The sequence below is a fragment of the Otolemur garnettii genome, unplaced genomic scaffold (assembly GCF_000181295.1).
Source record: "Otolemur garnettii isolate 467f Iridium unplaced genomic scaffold, OtoGar3 scaffold00107, whole genome shotgun sequence".
NCBI lineage: Eukaryota > Metazoa > Chordata > Mammalia > Primates > Galagidae > Otolemur > Otolemur garnettii.
The window spans coordinates 34,715-49,986 of record NW_003852502.1 but is presented as its reverse complement, the minus strand read 5'-3'; positions in this window follow the sequence as shown (position 1 = coordinate 49,986).

Here is a 15,272-nt window from a genome sequence, read left to right as displayed (position 1 = left end):
GTCACAAGTTTGTACCTTAGAACTTTTCACTGCTGATTCTCACTGCACCACTCCCCAAATCTCCATCCAAACAGACTTCGCTACCAATTCTGTCTTCTCAGATCATCTATTTTAGAATCCTGACTGAAAAGGTATTTGGATCTCCCATCCATTGGCACACTTTTTCAAATTCCCTCATTCTTGTGACCACCTCTCGTCTTCCTGAGTAGATTCCACAAAGCATCACTGCAGTCACCCCTGATGAACTCTCCACTCTTCTCCTCATCCACGTCCATGACATTGTTGCCAGGAACAGGGAGGAGCCAGACTTAATGCCAGGTGAGCCCACCTCCACCCCAGCTCTCCATCTGCTCTCTCAGGGATGAATCTGGCCTCAGCAAAATACACAAGAGTAATAAATACTTTTAATTCATGACCCAGATTTCAAAGTGCTCTCCCACATACCCCGGAAACACCACCACACATCTCTGTGATGCTCTCTCAGTATAAAAGACGTATTTTATCCTTTTCTTCTGTCCAACATTTATCCCACTCAATCCCCAATGATCATTTCAATTCTTATTCCTTAAGAAAAAAAAAAAAGAAAAAGAGCAGTCAGATATGAACACCTCGACCATGTTGCGAAAACACCAGCAACTCTTCTTGCTCTTGTTGAAATACACCAAACTCATTTCTGCCCCTGGACCTTCTGCCCAAACGTTGTACCCTCAGCTATCCACTGTGACTCAGTCTCTGCCCAATTGTCGCTTTCTCAGAAAGATGCTCCCTGGCTAAGCCATCACCCCTGCACCTGCCCTCCACTCTGCTCCTCATGGAGCACCATTCCCGTCGCAGCTTTCCTTACAACATAAAGCACCTTGTTTACTTGTCTGTTTCTATCTGCCCTTCTGGAATGAAAGCATGAGATTTGCTGATCTTGGGTCTAAGTACCTGAAGCTGTGTATGACAGATGCTTCAATACCTACTTTTGAACAATTTATTAAAAACAATCATTACACATGGTGAGTGCTGGGGCAGGTGGGAGAGGAGACGACCGCAGATGAAGGAGGACAGGTCAGCAGGGTTCACCAGACGTGGAGGCCACGGTCAGGAGTTTGGTCAGTGTCCACAGGGTGGTGGTGAGTGACTGAAGAATTTTAATGTTAGGGAAGGGAAGTGGGGTAAAAGCTTTCCATCAGATATGATTGAAAATCTCTGATAGTCGCATGTTGAATGGACAGGAGGACAAAGACAGCTGGACAGGCTACTGCTGAAGTCCAGCCAAGAGAGGGCATGTTGGCCATGGAGGAGAGAAGGGATGTGTTTAAAGACATTTGGGCATCAGGACTGATAAGGTTTGGTAATAGATTGAGTGAGCGGAGGGAGGCAGATAGAAAAGTCCAGGAAGACTCCATGTACGCAGCGTGAACAAGTGCGCCCCAGTCACACGGGGCCACTTTCTGGCGTGTGCTGCCCTTCCCACCCCTCCCCAGGAGCCTGCACATTATAATTTGTCCACCTGGAATGTCCCTGTCTCAGTCTCACTCCCAACCCTCCTATGCCTGAGTCCTAAATATCCTTTATGTTAAACTTAAATATTAAAAAAATTAAGTATTAAACATTAAGTTATCAAAAATTATAATATCACTTTCCCCAAAGCCTTTTCTGATAATCAAAAGAAACAATCAGTAAGACACACACTAGAAGAAGGAGTCACGAAGTCTACAGAGAAAAACGGTTGACATCAGGGAATATAAAAATCTATAACTCAACAATAAAAAGATGAACAGTCCGGTTAAAAATGGAAAAAATACTTGTATAGATATTCCTCAAAGAAAAGACAGACAGCTCTTGAACATGGAAAAGTGATTGACATCATTACTCAACAAGAAAATGAAAATTAAAAGAAGAATAAGGTTTTATTACACACCCACCAGAATGGTTACAATTAAAAAGACCAAAATACCAAACTGCACAAAGTATAGAAACATGAACTCTTATGCATGCTGGTAGAACTGTAAAATCCTGCAGTGGCTTTGGAAAAATATTTGGCAGATTTTATAAAGTTAAATTTATACTTACTATATGACACTGCACTCCTACTTCTGGGCATTTACCCAAGAGATATAAAAATCTATATCCACACAAAACTACACATGAATTTTCACAGCAACTTTATTCATAATGGGCAAAAGCTGGAAACAAGCCAAACCTTTTGCAACATCAGAATGCGTAAAAAAATTGTGTTATACTCATTTAATGGAATACTGCTCAGCAATAAGAAGGATGAATTAACAATTCCAGCAATGACATGCATACATCTTTAAAAGTTGCTGAGCCAAGGAAACCAGTGTGTATTAGTTAAGGGTCGGCAGAGAAACAGAGCCAATAGCAAATACAGAACAATGGGCCACATGCACATGTCCTATTTTACATATATATGCATGGATGTACAGCTCTCAGGAGGGAGAAAGAGTCTGGGTAGCTGGCTCAAGTGATTATGAGGGCTGAGCAGTCCTAGTAGCTGCCATCTGCAAACTGGAAACCCAGGAAAGATAGTGGCATGTTCAGTCCAAGTCCAAAGACCTGAGAACCAGGAAAGCCAGTGGTGTAAATCCCAGTCCAATGACAGGAGATGTGATGAGATGTTCTAGCTCAAGCAGCTGGGTAGGAAAAAAGAGAGTGAATTCTTTTTCCTCTAACTTCTGTTCTGCCCAGGCCCTCCCTGGAGTAGATGATGCCAACCCACCACACTGGGGAGGGCCCGCTCCTTCACTGAGTCCACCAATGCAAATGTTAGTCTCACCCAGAAACACCCTCGCAGACACACTGAGGAATGATCTTTAACCTGGGCACCTCGTGGCCCATTCAAGTGATGCACACAATTGACCATCACAGTCAGATTTTTAAGAAGTACATGGGGTAGGATTCATTTACATAAATGTTGGTCACCCATCCAAAACGTAATGGTTTCAAGAAACAAACATTATATATTTTGGTCTCAAATCTGCAAATTGAGCAAAGATCAGTGGGGATGGCTCATCTCTGCTCCATATGGTGTCAGTCAGGCAGCTCAACCGAGACTGTCAGAGCCGCATGCAAGGTGGCTCACGTGGCCTGCAAATCCGGGTTAGGTAGAACTCAGCCAGGGCCTCCACCTCTCTCCTCACGGGTCTCTCTGTGGACTGTTCGGACCTCCTCACAGCTCCCACATGGGCGGTGAGAGAGTGTGTCCCCAGATTTGGGAGCAGAAGCTGCCGGTCTCATAAAGAACAGGCCTGCAAACTGCACAGCGTGACTTCTGGTGTGTTCTCCTGGGTGAGCTCGTGCACGGCCCTCCTCTACTCAAAGCTAGGTGACAAGGATGCCATCTTTAATCTACCAGCTTACGGTATTAGGGTCTAGAAAACTAACCCATGTTGACAGGAATCAGAACAGTGTTTAATAAGAGGGGAACTCCATGGGCTTGACTGGCCAAGCATGTAAGGGGAATTTCTTGGGTGATAAAACTGCCCTATATTGGGTGGCACCTGTGGCTCAAAGGAGTAGGGCGCCAGCCCCATATGCTGGAGGTGGTGGGTTCAAACCCAGCCCTGACCAAAGCCTGCAAAAAAAAAAAAAAGAAGTAGAGTGATTGGTGGGTTTACTCTCACAGAACTATTTATGGAAACTGACTCCAAGTGTCAAGAGTGGGTCCATAATTTTTAGCACAAGCTACTGGTCCCCTGCCTACTCTGGGCTCCCATCTAAGACATTTGCTTGTTTTGTCCTCATTCTGCTAGTTTACCCAAAGAATAAGCTTCAATGACATTAAAGCCTATTTGGAAACTCATCAGTCAGTTTTACAATGAGTTGAGTTGTTGTTTGGGGGGCAAAGAGGGTGTAGGATTCTTTGATTTGCCTGTGTTGGGTTACCTTGACCTTCCAGATGAGCTGGGATGCTGGGTCCACCTCACTGGCTCAGCCCTGCCATGTTTTCAAATACTGAAATATCCCATAGCAGTTACTAAAGAGTCACTACTGAGTCCCCTGAAGGACTTCCTGTTTCTCCCAGGCCCCCAAGCTCTCCAGGGAACAACAGTTCAAGGGGTAATAACCATACACCAACCCCTGGGAGCCCTGAGGCCCTCCTGCCCCGGCTGGGCCTGGCGTCCATTCTCGCTGGTCGGCGCCTGCTGATTACACCCTAAGATCCTGTAATGAGACGCTTTCTCCTGCTGGACATTCATGCGTAGAGTCGACTTGGAGTAAGTACTATCAGTGGCCCATTGATAATTCAAGCATAGCACATCACACAAATGTTCTTCCATTTTACTTTGAAATTCATTATGTGATTTTTGTAGAGGCAAGTAATACAGAGTAAGTTATTCCCAGTATTCAAGCTGACCAGCACCTGAGGGAAAGTCGGACTGTGAACAAGTACTGGATAGTTCCTTATCCCAGGCCCCCTTACCTCATTCAGTTCCCACAAACCCTCTCATTACCATCATTTCTGCTTTCCAGGGGCCACTTAACGCTCTAAGGGTACCTGACCCCATGCTGCTCTCCAAGCCCCACAGAAAATGTGCATCTCCACTGGGGCCTGAGAAAGGGCAACAAGCCCACTTGGTTTAGGGAACTGGGACTCAGGGAGGGTAAGCAGCTTCGCGTAGACTCCTACCGGAGACCCCTCTTCCCACCACACTATTGGAAGCACATACTCCCTTCCAGTCCTCTCCCCTCCTTGGGGCTGCCCTGTGCTTCCTCCACCCTCCACCAGGGGCAGGTCTGTGTCAGAGCCCCCTGCGGCCTTATGGGCCAGACACACTCACACACTCACACACTCACACTGATGCTCTCACACTCACACACACTCACACTCACACACAGACACACACACACTCACACTGACGCTCTCACACTCACACATACACTCACACTCACACACAGACACACACACACAAGCCCATGCAGTCCCCTCTCCTCACGTGAGCATGACTTTCACTAGTGTGGATTCCAAGAGATTTCCAGCTGGCGTTCCCTTGTCTTGCTCAGAGGGCAGAGAGGGAGAGGGCTGGATGTCTGGGCAGACTGTGCCCTGGGGAAGGAAGTGTGTTCTTACCAGTGTGTGAATGACCCCCCTTCTTCCCTTGTCTGGGTAAATAGTTAATCTAATCATGGGGACAGTACTGGGGGGGGGAGAGAAAGGCAAAATTGAGGAGGGAAGAGGCAGGAATAAAGACTCAGAATGGAGATTGCCATGGAAGAAGAAAGAATGTTCCTGGCATTAAGGGCTCTTCTTTCAGAAGAAAACTACTTCTGGATACAAAACAAGTCTCCCACTGCCCAACTATTTAGCTCGGTCCAACCCCCCTGGGGCCCTCCAGATTAATTTCATCCTTCGTCAGCCCCTCCCTGCTGTGCCCTAGTCTGGTCTGTCCTCTCTGAGGGTTGCAGGCACCGGCTCCTTCTTCCCGGCTGCCTTGGGCTTCCAGGACCCACCTCGCACACAAAAGCGGCTCCCACGGGGATGTGAGAGTGAGAACTAGTCTGCCAGGGCCATTCTTGGTCCTGCAGAGACAGCCCCAAACAGACAGAAAACGCCAGGCTTAGTCCAAAGAAAAAGCTGCGCTGTAACTGTTAATCCCACGATCACTGCATCATCCACTCTGGCAATGAATTGCTCCACTTAGATTTTTCTTCAGAAAAGTCTGCTTTTAGGACTTCCACACGTCGAATAACTTAGTAAGTAGCATTTGTATGAAACACAAACCTGTTGTTTAGCTGGCATCCCCCAAACAGTGGAGCCATCTACAGAGGTGCAGCTGCAGAGGCCGCAGAGGCCGCAGAGGCTGCAGAGGCCACAGAGGCCACGGAGCTCTTCCTGTCCACCTCTTCACGTTTGGGGGGTGAGAAAACCCAGAGGGCCAGACGTGTTTTTCTTCAGCGCTGCACAGTCGGTGGTGATGCTGAGAACAGCACCCAGGTCTGCTTCACGGGTCTGCCCTCCCTCTGTAAGACCGGCAGGTGGGCAAAGCCAGAGAGCGCTCACGTTGGGACAGGCCGCAGCAGTGTCATAGTGTAATGAGCCCTCAACATAAACACGTGCCCCTCTGCAAATTCCTGGTCTCGTCCCTTCTATCACACGGTTTGGGTTTTCGTGTTAAGAAACAAAAGCATGGGGGGGGGGGCGGCAGGAGGGAGGGTTTTGGGGGGACCTCACCTAATGTGCACAGTGCAATGGCACATTTCAAAACCACTGAGAGTATGAAAGTCTGACCACAACAAATAAGCGAGGTGACGGTTCTATTAAGCAGTTTGATGTAAACGTTCCACTTTGTGTATCAAGTCAGCACCTTGTATCCCCTAAATGCATTAATGTACACAGTTATGATTTAATAAATAAAAAAAAAGAAATAAAGAAAGAAAACCGGCTCTGCCCACAAATTCAGCAGCTGCAGAAAGGGCCCTGAGCGCGTCGGAAACCGCGCACGCGCTTTGCAGCCGGCTCTGCGCCAAGGGAGGCCTCGCTCCTCCGCCCGCGGCGGTGTTATCGTCTTGGTGACTGTGTGTTAGCGAGGTTTTTATAAAACCAACTTTATAAAATCTTGTTTTTATTGCTTTCCCAAAGTACTCATTCAAATTTAATAACGGCTTCATGCGTATTCCCACTTTATTTTCTTCATCCCAGAACTAAGAATCGTCCGACTGTGACCATCTTGCTTCGCCTTCCTTGTTTATGCCTCACTCCTTCTCTCTCTCTTTTTTTTTAATTAAATGATAGCTGTATACATTAATGCAAACATGGGGTACAGTGTAGTGTTTTCATATACAATTTGAAATACTTTCATCAAGCTGGTTCACATAGATTTCATGTCATTTGCTTAGTCATTGTGTCAAAACATTTATATTCTAGTTCTAGAAAAGTTCACTTGTACCCTTGTTAGACAGACCATATAGGTGATCTTTCCAGTTAACCTCCCACCACCCAGCCACCCTTCTCCCTTCCCCTTCTCCACCCCCTCCCCATCCTTTTCTCCTTTGCTGGTTTTTCTTCTGCCTTAAAATTAATGTGAGTGTCCCCGAGTCTCTGCCTTGAGCCTCTCTGCACACTCTGGCCTACAAAAATCTCACATCTGTGCGTCTTTGAACTCATCGCCTGTACGTGTTCCCCTCTCTGACATTTGGCACCTTTTAATCACCCGGGATTCGTTTTCCTTTTTTACATATTTAATCAGTTCCACAATCTGAAAACTCTGGCTTCCATTTAATTTTAAGTCAGTTTAATGAAGCTGTCTGCCCTTGACTTTGTGTAAAGCACTGTACTAGGCTCCATATGGGATTTTTAAAAAATGAGCTACTTTTATGCCCTCATCTCTGGGTAGCACTGGCCAACCAGGAATCAAAAAAGGTAAAATGGAATTGATAAAGTGCCTGTTTTACAGAGGTGCTTTGAGGATTCCGTGAACTAATGTGTGTAGTTACAGTTATGGCTTATAATAAATCCTTAGCTGGTGTTACTGATATCATGTTGCTTTTAATATTTCTGAAAACTCATTGCTTTGATCCTCTCTGGCCCTAAAATGCTACAAGAAAAGTATCCAGAGATTACGTGGCCAGTAATGAGACCTCTGACAGCCTTTACCTCTGCGGTGACTCAGGGAGGGCGGCACTGCCTTTGCTCAGGGTGCTGCTTATGTTTAAGCCAAAATTTGAGGGAGCTGGGTGAAAAGTATATGGAATTCTCTGTGCTATTTTTGCAATTTTTTTGAAAGTCAAACTATTTCAAAATGAAAGATTTTTTAAATAATCAAAAGAATAATTATTAGTATCTATCTTATTAATAATAGAATTATTAATAAATTAATTATATATTTATATTAATAAAAATAATTATTATTTTTCTATTCTAATAATATTAATAAATTAATTATATATTTATATTAATAAAATTAAGTATTTTTTTAATCATAGAAGGGATAGAAAGTACAGATAGAAGATGAAGGAGAGAGAATCTTCCTCAATTCACCAGTCAGAGCAAGGACGGCTAAAGGCTGCGGACAGCGAGCAAAGGTATTCTCGGCAAAGAAAGGAACAGAATGTAAAGCAGCAAAAGCCAGGTAAGTTCTGGCTGCACCGATGTTCCTCTGAGGCAGTGAAACAACACCTAGATGTGTGTGCTCCCGTCTCTCCAGTGGGCTGAATGCTGTGCATCTCTCAAAAACGTCCCCATCCCCATCCCCAAGTCCTGCAAATGTGTCACCTGGTGTAAAGGACTTCACAGACGTGACTCAGTTAGAGATCACCAGATGGGAGGATGGTCCTGGATGACCCTGGTGGGCCCAAAGGAACCCCAAGGTCCTCATAAGAGGGAGACAAAAAGATCAAATCAGAACACATGCACTCAATACCAACGTGGAAATAATCGGTTAACACTTAAGTGCACACACGGAAGAAACGCTTAGTGAAAAATTAAGCTGGGTGATTGGGTGAATTAATACTGGCTGGGTACAGTGCACACTGTCTGGGTGATGGGCTCGCATTTATAACTGACTCGATCTGTACAAAAAGCAAAGCATAAAACAAAACGTGTGCACCACCTAATATTCTGAAATCTTAAAAAATTTCAAAAAACAAAAAAAGGATCTAAAGCCGAAGGAGAAGATGGGAGGGAGGAAGCAGAGTGAGGCTTTGAAGATGGAGCAGTGAGCTTTGAAGATGAAGGAGGCACCTCTGGAAGCTGGAAGGGACAAGGAACAGCTTTCCCTTAGAAGCTTCCAGAAGGAATAGAGCCCTGCCAACACCAAACTTTGGAAACTGACCACAGAATCGTAAGAGGAAAACACCAGTGTTGTTTGAAGCCACTAAGTTTGTGCTAATATTTGACAGTAGAAGTTGGGAACTAACACAGTCTCTTACTTCAGGCCCATTTCAGTCCCGACACCATCTGCACCACCGTCACCGTTCCGGCCTGCGCTCTCTGCTTCTGCTTCCCACCCCTTCTTTCTACAAGATGTCAGATTGATTTCTCTCCAGCCCTGGACTGATCATGTCCTTCCCCTAAGCCAAAACTCCCAGGTATCTCCACCACCTGCAAAAAAGGAACCCCACATTTACCACCCTGGCCTTTAAGAACCTCCATAATCTGGCCCCAAAGTGCACTGCCAGCTTGGTCTGGCTGTGTCCCCTGCCACAGCACCTGCTGACCCGCACAGATGGATTTGGACATAGCCACAGGGTTCTCCTTCTGTATTTCAGAATGCCAGTGTTTAAGGTCCCACCACTCTGCCCTCCTCTTCCATGTCCCAGCCCAGGGCACCTTCCCTCTCCACCTGGCTCCTGGAGTGTTTGATAACTGAGCTTGGAAACCCTCATGTCATCTGTTCTCAGCATCCAGGTCCAAAAGCAAAGGTTCCCAGAACCTGCAAATGACCTTACTGTCTGGGAACTGAAACTCAGGAAAGCCCCCCCACGGGGGGGTGATGCCATCAACAGACGGGACTCAGGAGTTTATGTGTCAGCCTGGGAGGTGGACCGGGCACTCACGTCAGTCAGGACGTATGAAATAGAATCTGGAAAGCAAGACGGAAACTAACAAGGAAAGAACATTCCAGACAACACAGTGTCATGGTTAGGAGGCCCTGGATCTGTCACTGAGCAGTGTTGTACCCATAGCTGAGATAACTACTGATTAAAATAACCACAACCCTTGTTAGTATAAGCAACTTTTCTGATTATTCCACCAAGAGAGAACCTCCTGGCATGAACTGTGCTTCTTACTACAAATCGGCATCTGGGCTTGAACACCAGTCTCTTCTGAATATGGTTATAATTAAATCACTACAGCTGAGTCCAGACTCACGTGACCCAGTGAAAGGGTCAGAGCAATGTTGTGTCTTGTTCCACCAGGCTGCCCAATGGCACGTGTGGAGTATTTGAGGATTGTTTTCTTATCTGCGGTGTTGGATATGGTGAAAATTATACACAGACCCTTTTTTTTTTCTTTTTTGCTCATCAGCTTTTTTTTTTCTTTTGAGACAGTCTCACTATGTCACCCTTAGTACCGTGGCATCACAACTCACAGCAACCTCTAACTCTTGGGCTTAAGCAATTAGCTCTTGCCTCAGCCTCCCAAGTAGCTGGGACGACAGGTGCCCACCACAACGTCTAGCTCTTATTGTCATTGTTGTTGTTGTCATTGTTGTTTAGCAGGCCCCGGCTGGGTTGGAACCCACCAGCCCCTGTGTATATGGCCAGTGACCTAATTGCTGAGCTATAGGTGCTGAACCCTCATCAGCTTTCATTAGTATTTGTGTATTTAATGTGTGGCCCAAGACAATGCTTTTTGTTTGTTTGTTTGTTTTTTCCAATATGTAGCAGAAAAGAAAAAGGTTAGGCACCCTTGCCAGCCCAGGGAAGAACTTTGTCTGCGTCTGTGCTGTTTAGACTGGCTGTTTGTAAAGATCAAATCCACCAGAGAATTGTTTAACCATCCACTCCACTCTCATTTGCATAGACCATGCCATGTGCACTTGGCAACGTCCCTGGAAGTGCTGGGCAGCTGCTCCCTTGAAAACAGTAACACCTGCAAAGCTGAAATCATTTCTGGATTCAGTGAGATGGTGAGGACGTGGCAGTCAGGCAGTGGACTGGAAACTCCTTTGGACAATGCTTGTGGGCAGGTGCAGGACAACAGAGGGCCACATGCATTGTGTATTTTAAACCCTGTGGAGGAGAAGCCCAGGGCGAGCCCAATTTCATAGTGTTGACGAGAACGTGCTACGTTAGCGCACACCCGGAACCCCACATCTCATTCCTCAGTGAGTCTGAGGAAACGAAGAGGCACTTACTCCAACTCGTGATTTCTTTTGCATTCCATGGTTAATTCCCAGAGATAGGATGCCACACACTCCTGGATGAAGCCCCTGATGTTTTTTCACTCAAGTTCTCTTTTTGGTAAAAGGTAACAGAATTTCCTAAAATCCCAAATCCCAACAAGAACATCTAGCAAGAAAAGTAGAGGGAAGTGTCCCATGCTCTCTGCCCAGTCCCTCCTCACACCTGGGCCATACCCGGCTGCAGGGCGGTACAGCCAGCCATGTGAATCATGCTCTAAAGACTCAGACTTTAGAAAGAAAGACATCTAACTCAGAAACCCTCGGATTACCAGCAATTCAGAGGCAGTAAAGGGTGACAAATTCTGCAAACTCTCTAGCTGACCTTTAAATGATTTTGTTGAAGAAAAGGGCAGGCAACAGGAGTAGGAGAAAGAAAAGCCCATCTATCTCAAAAGACCTGGCAGGCCCCGACCTGGACCCTCCTCCCCAGTGAAGCCCGTCACCTGTCAGAGGTCCTGCGCTTCTACTAATTGTGAATTTGAAAAAAGCAACCTTTGTTTAAAACCAAATATTCCACCCAGGGTAATATCTTCCCGAATGCCATCAGGATCCTTTCTGAAAAGCTGACCTAGCTCTCTCTGATCAAGTGTAATAAGTTATTATACTATTTTACCAGCCGACTTCTCTCGTCTCCAGCATGAAATCCTAACATTCCTTAACTTGGTCCTTTATACTTTGGCTTTGACATGTCTTTTGTTTCTTGTTTGTAAGTTTCACTTAATGAAGTTTTTTCCATTATAAAAGTAATGTGGTTATCACAGACATTTAAAAATACAAAGAGGTATAAATACTAAAATAAAACTCAGCACCCAGAGATGGTCATTATTCACATTCTATCTCCCGATGGTTGCTTTTTACTACAAGGATACACGTTATCTCTGGGCTCTTTTCTTCCTTTTTTTGTTTTTCTTTCTGTGCCAGGCCTTTGCACTAAGCACATTTCATGAATATTTTCACCTCTTCTCCCCTCCCCCCGTAGAGATTCATTAGAACAGGATCATGATGAAACCATTTTGGCCTATGAGTTATTAAAGATAGCTGTAAATAGTTAATACTTTTTATGTTAACCAACATTTTCTACTACTTTTCAATTTTTTTTGCCTTCTTCCATTTATTTGGGGTCATCTACTGTTTTGGGATATGGTTGTTACAGTGAAATCCAGGAGAGAGAAAGTCAGATTCTTGACTTCAGAGCTTCCAAAACTCTGATCTTTGAAGACCTCTTGACATGAAGCTTATACCATTAAGTGTGGATCTAGAAGAACATGTTAGAATTTGCAAATGTCTGTTTTGTATTAAAATATGTAAGTCCCTTGTCTGGGAAAAAAACCCTCCACCCCAGGCAAATTGGAACAATTGGTCATCCTAACAGGTCAGCTCTTCTTCTCCCCATTCAGTTAAATATTCTGTGGCCTTGTAGGAAAAGAGTTTCAGAAAGTGAGAGTCCTTAGGCAAGGCCCTGTGTCAGCAGGTGTTAGCCACAGACTGATGAGAAGGGTGGTGTCCAGAAAGTAGCCAACAGAGAAAGGATAGAGAGGAAAAAATTCTCATGATTTGAATTTTTTTCTTCAGAGATAGAGAATGTGGACTCAGTGCCCGTAGCACTGTGGTTATGGTGCCAGTCACATACACCAAGGGTGGCAGGTTCAAGCCCAGCCTGGGCCAACTGAACAACTGCAACAAAAAAATAGCTGGGTGTTGTGGTGGGCACCTATAGTCCCAGCTACTTAGGAGGTTGAGGCAAGAGAATCACTTAAGCCCAAGAGTTTGAGGTTGCTGTGAGCTGTGATGTCATAGCACTCTACCAAGGGCAATATAGTAAGACTCTGTCTCAAAAGAAAGAAAGAAAGAAAAATAAATAGGGAATGAGAGTATTAGGCAGGATGAGAAGTGGAGGAAAGGGTGTTTACGGGAAAGACAGAAGGGACCTGAGTGGGGACAGTGCCCACAGCACAGCTGGAGGCCCTGCTGAGGGCCAGGTCCCACCAGGCCAGTCCATACGGTTGTCTGGTCTCCACCTGCAGCCAGGGCTGACGTGAGGGCCCCTGGGCTTCCCACAGCAGAGTTGAGCCCTCTCATTCTGTAGATGAAGAAATACCAGCCTGGGAGAAAAACACTCAAGATCATTTACTTAGTAGTAGATTCGGGACTAAAAACCAAGGTTCTACACTGCTCGAAGTCACTAATTGTTTGAAATAATGTAAATAACCATTGTAAGACCTATGTTTGGATAGAAATAGAAATATTTCCAAATTGTTAGGACCTCTGCAGTAGGACCTTTCATTCTACCACACAGGCATGTGACTCCCAATTTGGAGACAGCAGACTCTTACCTACAATGGGAGCAGTGGCCAGAGCTTCCCAGTCACTCACCACAGGCCCCTGTGTGCCCAGGTTTTATGGGACTCAGGATGGAGGCCTGTGAGCAAAGGGGCCTGTGTTTACAGGAGAGGAACCCTGAGCTTGGGCTCCATTGCTTTTGTAGGAAGTGGAAACAAGCCTGCCTATGGTCTGAGGGGAGATAGCACTTCTCCCCTAAAGGTACTTGCTACAAATTCAACTCTGAGAAACAGTCTGGTGAAGAGTGGACAGGCCCTGTGTCCTCGGCTGGCATGCCCAGCAAGGGCGGACCAGGACATGCAGGGCCAGGGAAAACCAACCCTCCCCCAACAAGGACCGTTCAAACTAAATGGAGAAACAAACTCAAGTGGGCGTGTTATAACTCTGTCCCTCAGCTTTCCTTTCCTTCCAAAGACCAATTTGATCCACCATATTGAACACAATGTTTTGTAAACACTGCAGCGCTTTCCAGACACTTTACCCACTCCTGCAACCCTTCACTCCACAGATCAGTGGTGAGAACACGGCCGTAAACAGGAGTAACATTCCCACTACCTGGCGTGGCCCCAGTTCAGAACACAGGCTGCCTGTCCCCAGTGAGCACACCACCTGCTCATACCAGCTGCTAAGTTCCACTAAGACTGAACTCAGTCTTAACTCAAGATACAGGAAGTTGAACACCAAGAATTTCCTTGGTGATGAGGGAGAGATATGTGAAAAGAGATCAAGCACCTGTCTATTCGATTTAATTCCATTACATGTCAGTCCAGAAACTAACTTGATGGTTCAAAAAAAAATCCTGTTATTATTTTGCCCATTTTTAAACAAACCTGCATAGAAATTGGCTTATTTGGAAGGCCAGGTGAGGTATGGCTTCAGCTGGAAGAAATTTTCTAGGGAGCAGTTGGAGAAAGGTCAAAGAATCCTTCAATTAAATAAAAGATAAAATAATTTGGGGGGATATTTTTATGGTCTTGAGGAAGTGTTATGAGTGACTAACGCTCTGGGGACAACTAAGTGGCACTTAAGATGCTTCTTTTACATATCGTCAGTGGAGCCTGTCTGGCCAGACTCTCCAGGAGGTGAGACATAATTGGCAGTAAAAAGTTTCCCAAAGAAATGATGCTATTTTCACTCTCATTTGGAAGAAATGCTAAGGCTGGTGAGCCACTCAATCAGCCACTTGCAAACCCAGAACCATCTCCAGGGGAAAGCTCCTGCTTCTTTTCACTCATCTTCCCAAGGAAAATAATCTCTTCCTCCTTGAGACTCACACCAGATACTGTCTGGTGGTTGGAGAAGTCACAGAGCAGAAAGAAGTCAGTTGAGATTCACCAGGTACTAGCTGAGGAGGAATGAGGTCCCGACAGCAATCACATTCCCAGACAGTTGTCCTGTGCCTCTGTGATCAAACCCCCAACCACTGTCCTGCCTCTGCCTCAGGACCCAGAACCACTGAGTCAGTAGGCAGGTCAGAGACCCCACGCAGTCATCTCAGGTTCATTACACCATTGCTGACAGGCACCACCAGACCCCAGGGAAAGAGCAGCACCTTGGTTTACCACAGGCAGGCACCAGGCCACCTCACCTGCTGTTATCATCCTCCCCCACATGACCCCATGGACTGGAGTATTGTTGTGTTCTGTGGATTAAACAATCAAAAAAGCAGCCAGGCACTCTGGCACACGCCTGTAGTCCCAGGTACTTGGGGAGCTGTGGTGGGAAGGGTCCTTGAGCCCAGGAGTTCGAGGCTGCAGGGAGCTATGATGGCACCACTGCACTCTAGCCTGGGCGACAGAGTGAGACTTTGTGTCTTAAAAATTAAAAAAAAACAAAAAAAAAAAGGAGGAAAAAAAGCCAAAAACAAATCCTACTTTATGAACTCTTCAGAATTTTATAGCCAGAAAAGTTGGAAGGGGACTATTTTAATGTCAGTATAGTTTTGCTTTACTGTATAAAAATGCTTTTGTTTTAAAAGACCTGTTGGGGCCTGGGGTGGGAGGAGCCTGCAGTCCTTTTCAGTATTCACAGAGGGGGTGGGAGGAGCTTGCAGTCCTTTTCAGTATTCACAGGGGG